The 5,691-nt window shown below is 46.4% G+C and overlaps 2 long non-coding RNA genes across 2 annotated transcripts in view; one reads left to right on the top strand and one right to left on the bottom strand.

Annotated features, from left to right (window-relative positions):
* LOC123983393 overlaps positions 1–5,691 on the bottom strand; it is a 31,167-nt gene that overhangs the window by 7,190 nt on the left and 18,286 nt on the right. The window lies entirely within an intron of this gene.
* On the top strand, positions 1,840–3,108 carry LOC123983392. Its single transcript, XR_006828181.1, has 2 exons — positions 1,840–2,273; positions 2,879–3,108. It is a non-coding gene; the product is annotated as an uncharacterized LOC123983392 (long non-coding RNA).

Genomic DNA, 5,691 nt, shown 5'->3' with positions numbered 1-5,691 from the left:
TAGGGAGGCGTCCAGGAGGCATCCTTACCAGATGCCCAAACCACCTCAACTGGCTCCTTTCAACGCAAAGGAGCAGCGGCTCTACTCTGAGCTCCTCGCGGATGGCCGAGCTTCTCACCCTCTCTCTAAGGGAGACCCCAGCCACCCGCCTGAGGAAACCCATTTCGGCCGCTTGTACCCGCGATCTCGTTCTTTCGGTCATGACCCAGCCTTCACGACCATAGGTGAGGGTCGGACCGGTAGATCGAGAGCTTTGCCTTACGGCTCAGCTCTCTTTTCGTCACAACGGTGCGGTAAAGCGAGTGCAATACCGCCCCCGCTGCTCCGATTCTCCGGCCAATCTCCTGCTCCAGTCTCCTCACTCGTGAACAAGACCCCGAGGTACTTGAACTCCTTCATTTGGGTTAAGGACTCATTCCCTACCTGGAGTTGGCACTCCACCAGTTTCCTGCTGAGAACCATGGCCACAGATTTAGAGGTGCTAATCCTCATCCCAACCGCTTCGCACTCGGCTGCAAACCGATCCAGTGAGAGCTGAAGGTCACGGACCGATGATGCCATCAGGACCACATAATCCGCAAAAAGCAGTCACGAGATCCCAAGCCCCCCGGACCGCAGCCCCTCCTCGCCATGTGACAAAGCGCAGCCCTGGCGAAGGCCAACCCTCACCTGGAAAGAGTCCGACTTACTGCAGAGCACTCGGACACAGCTCTATAGCCCTGAGAAGGGCTCCCCTCACCCCATACTCCCGCAGCACCTCCCACAGTATCTCCCGGTGGACCCGGTCATACGCCTTCTCCAGATGTAGACTGGATGGGCATACTCCCAAGCCCACTCCAGGATCCTTGTGAGAGTAAAGAGCTGGTCAGTTGTTCCACGACCGGGACGAAAATGATGAACTAATCCAACATTAAAGACCTACAGAAGCTGTTCTGGACACCGGAACACGGACGGATCCAAAACAGACTCTAAGTTTAAACACTTGATGCCACACACACTCTACACACTTTTGAACACATGCAGATAGATTCCACTGCACAGGACGCAGTTCTGAAGGACAGCATGCAACAATGTTTGATTATATCTGGAATAGGGACGGTGAAGAGAGAGACAGAGAGGGTCTATTTTTCAGTTTATTGCAACATATTATCTGGACAAGGACGCTGCCGCTGTTGTTTTGTTTCTTTTTCTACTTCTCTGACGTCAGCTGTTCCACGGAGGGCATTTGCATTTCCAAACTGTGACCTCACGTCTGAGTCTTTAGCTATAGTTGATGATTTGATGCTTGAAATGATGTTTCACAAACACCTCACATTTCTCTGTTGGTGAGCTGCTCGGAAGAAGGATGCTGAGACGACTGATGTGTTGCTAAAAGCGTTTAGCCCACAATGAGAGCACACGCAAGGCTGTCTGTCTCCAAGAGCAATTCGATTAGACAGAATAACTTAATAACTCTCTCTTTCCCAATAGTCGTAAGCCGTTTTCATCTAAAGAGGTGATGATGATTTTATAGACAAGAGTTCCCTTTACTAAAAAAGAACAGAGAGATGAACCTACAGTTCATTGAGCGACTTGAACTGACTCACTGACTGAAATGCCTCTCTACAGTCTGCCTGTTCTCGGGGACTACAAAGACCTTCGTTCTTAGGCTCCGCCCACACTGCTGCATTTTCTTTTAAAGCAGAGACCTTTTGCTACGTTTGCACCTCCCGTTTAGACTAAAACAGTGAAGTTTGAAAACGCTGCCGACCCCGTTTTTCATTTTAAAACTCCGTTTTAGTGAAGACGGGAGAAAAGGGAGGACTTTAGAAACGATGACGCAGACGCTCGGCTCTCTGATTGGGTCTTATGAGTCATGCAAAGCAGACACACGACGCTGCTGACAGAGTTTTTGATTTCGTACTTTTATTAAAATCTTTTGTTTTGTGGAAATAACACTTATCTGCCTACACTTGTTCTCTTGCTTGTCGCCGAATTTACCTTGTGACGCCTCCCGGTTTGTTTTCCGCCACTTTTAACTCCCGTGTTCCAGTCAGGAACAACACAGATGTTTGCTGCCATGGCCATAGCATCAACAGTGCCTCTGTTGGGGTTCTTGGATCATAAGCATGATGTGCAGAAGCCACCACAACACTATGGACTATGTGATGGAATTTTAATATCTGGATGTTTCAAAGTTCGAGGACGAGTTTTACCGTCAGACTGGAAGGTGGGAGACCAAACGGAGACATGTGGCCTCCCTCGTGAAGAGTTACAGAAAGAAACGTGTTGAGGTGCACCGACATGTTCTTCCTTTCTATTATTTATTTCAGCTACTTCAGCTGCAGAGCTCAAGAGATCAGAACGTCGCAGCCTGAAATAAAACTAGTGCTTAACGTTGTGAAACATCTGTTGGGTCAGGTTTAGGAAAAGTTCATGGTTTGGGTCAAAATAACTACGTTACATACGAGGTCCAGTGTGTTTGTGAGGATCTAATGACAGAAATGCAAGATGAGATCCATAACTATGTTCTCAGCGCTGCATAAAGACCTTAATGTTGTTATTACCTTAGAATGAGACATTTTCTGTCCACAGACACCTCTCACATGGAGGTCACCCTGTTGCACCGCCATGTTTCTACAGTAGCCCAAACTGTTTCAGTGCTGAAATAATTAGTTGATTAGTGGCTCGGCAAAAATATTTAGTAACAGCTTTTAAATGTAGTTTAATTCCTGTTTCCTGCTGAAACGTCCCTCTGGGTCCTGAATGTTGTACAAAGTTTCACACTTTGAAGACGTCACTCAAACTGCGATGGATTAATAATAACTAATAAACAAGAGTCTTTGTGCAGAATTTAGACTTCAGCAGACGTAACTCTGCTCGTCTCCGTCCTCTGCAGCTCCGGCGAAGCGCCCGGCCGGCCGGCGAGGAGCCAAGAAGACGGAGCAGCAGGAGGAGGAGAAGGTGGAGGAGCTGATCTTCAGCGTGGAGGCTCACAGCAGCAAAGAGCTGCGACACTTCAAGTTCCTCTCCGTCTGCTTCACGGCTCAGCTGCTCGGCTCGGCCAGCTTCGTCGGTAAACCTGCACAGGCCACAAATACAGACTAATAAAAGCTACATTCGTTCTGAGCTTCTAAGTTTCTTCTTTAACCTTATTTACATTCTTTAAACTTCAGTTAAAAGTTAAACTAAGATCTCAACAGTCTCAGGCCTCAAATACATAAAACATTAACCTTTAAGTTATACACTTGTCTTCTTAATCAAGGAACAAATTATATATTTGCATTGGAAATAACCGGGGACTGTTGAGATATCGCAGACAACTGATATTAAAAATAATGTTACTTAAAATATTTCTAACACAGACCGTGATGCAATGAACAGACACCATCATGTTTTCTATATAAATTGTGATTTCATTTAATTTTATATATTTGGTCAATTGTAAGGTGGTTAACATACTGCCGAAGTGCGTTCTTGGGCTTAACTTCAAGCCTCTTCCAGCGCTGCAGGTCTGTGATGTCACTTCCTGCCATCAGCGGCGATGTTGACAGTCCCTCCTCCCTCCTGGCTGTTCTCAGGTCAGCAGCGGTGAAGCGTGACCACCCCGAGCCGCCCAAAACACAAACACAGACGCGGCTCAGGTGCTCTGATGTTCAGGTCGCGCCGTCACCGTATCGGCCTCATTCCTGCTCCCATGATTCCTTGCATGAAGAATGAGCTTGACTCCCGGCGACTCCTTTCCTTGAACCAGCATCAGTGAGACCCAGAATTTGTAAACAAAACCATCATCCCTCATTGGACAGAAATTCTGGAGCGTGACAGTCGAGCCAAGTAACCACGGAGATCTTCTGTAGTGCAGGTTTTGTTCTTTTACTGATTGTTTTCTCAGCTTCAGTCGCAGTTTGCAGAACGAGCGGCACGTGATACGATGTCTTCTTTATGTTGTAATAAGCATTTTGCAAAGAGGAAGACTTGCAGTTCCGGTGGAGAGAGCGTGCTCTGATGTGCGCCCACTGTGGCGTGCTGACTTTAACTACAATAAAAGGCGCAGGGCTTTCTGCAGTCGCGGCCGGGCCTCGTTCACACCTCAAATGAACCGTACCAGAGTTGGTGTGGAACTTCAGCTGTTTGGTCCGTACCCGAGTGCTGGATTCACAAAAAGATCCACAGTCAGGGCGTGAACGATTCGACCGAACCAAACAACACAGATGTAATTAGAGCCTTAGTGTCCCAGCAAGCCTCTCCAGTGAGGCCGCATGTATAATAGCAGACCCTGGAAGTGGTTCAGCTAAATGGAATTCAGCCTTCATCCGTGTCTTAAAATGTTCTGTCTTAATGAAAGTTAGACTGAGGTTGTTGTGTTCGGTCGTCGTGGAATCTGGCTGGGATCTTTGACCGTGCTTTTACATTTGAAAAACAGATCGCTGTCACTCAGTCATCTCTTTACGGTTCCTGTTAGTCCAGAACGCAGCAGAAGCGTGAGCACATTACTGCGGTTTCGGCCTCGCTCCACACCTCAGGAGGCCAAAATAACAAATTAAACTTTACTAATGAATCAACAACTCTACGGATCATTGTTTAATCAGATTCAGGAGTTACTTTTCACACATTGTCCTGTTTTCATAATGACGAGAATCAGTTACTGTTTTAGTTGAAAATGCAACAACGATGAAACATTAACTAAACACAGAATGATAAACTGGATGTTTCAGCCAGCGGAAAGCAGAAGTGATTTAAAATGAGTCAAGAGGAGCAGAGTGGTGAGTATGGCATGATTCAGCGACAACCAGGATGGCAAAACACACAGTTTCCGAAACGTCCTGTGATATAAACCAGTCAGCACTAACATTATGTCCACTGAAGGGAAATTATGCAGAGTTAGAAGGACTCCCAAATCCGATTAACAGTGATTCAAATAGTGCACGACGCAGCGAAGCACAAAATTCATCCTCAGGTACACATTTATTCCTGCCGTGAAAGGAACTGTTGATGCTTCAGCAGACCAAGACACTTAGGACAGTTTCATGCTCCCAACTTTGTGGAAACAGTTTGGGGACGGCCCCTTCCTGTTCCAACAGGACTGAGTGCACAAACAAAGGTCCATAAAGACCCGGATGAGCCAGTTTGGTGTGGAGAACTTGACTGGCCTGCACAGAGTGCTGACCTCAACCCGATAGAACTCCTTCGGCATGAATTAGAGCAGACTGTGAGCCAGGCCTTCTCATCCTACATCAGTGCCTGACCTCACAAATAAGCTTCTAGAAGAATGGTCAAAAATTCCCATGAACACACTCCTGCGATGTCATTAACCTCCATGTGCATGTAAAGGAAGGTGTCCCAACACTTTTGGCAATATAGTGTAGCTTGTGAGATTTCCAAATCTCCTCCTTTGTTCCTTACGGATCTTTAACAGTTTTCTTTGACTATGAGAGAGGGAGTCCATGTTAGACGAGCCAACCTCTGAATGTGTGGAAACAGACTGGATTCATCAGGACGAGCAGGTGAACATGGAGCACGAGTTGAGTTTGGATCAACAGCAGATGAAAACAGGGAGATGACTGCAGCTGGAGCTTAATCAACAATCAACTGCATTTTAATTAGTTTGGATGTTGTAATGTTCAGCTCAGAGGTCATGTGATCGGTTTCATAAAATCCTCTTTCTATATTTATTCTTTCTGAGTTTCATTATTACTTTATTCCCGTATGCAT

This window comes from Micropterus dolomieu, linkage group LG14 (assembly GCF_021292245.1).
Source record: "Micropterus dolomieu isolate WLL.071019.BEF.003 ecotype Adirondacks linkage group LG14, ASM2129224v1, whole genome shotgun sequence".
Taxonomy (NCBI): domain Eukaryota; kingdom Metazoa; phylum Chordata; class Actinopteri; order Centrarchiformes; family Centrarchidae; genus Micropterus; species Micropterus dolomieu.
Note: the sequence above shows the minus strand (reverse complement) of the source record. Positions and strands in the feature narration are given on the sequence as shown.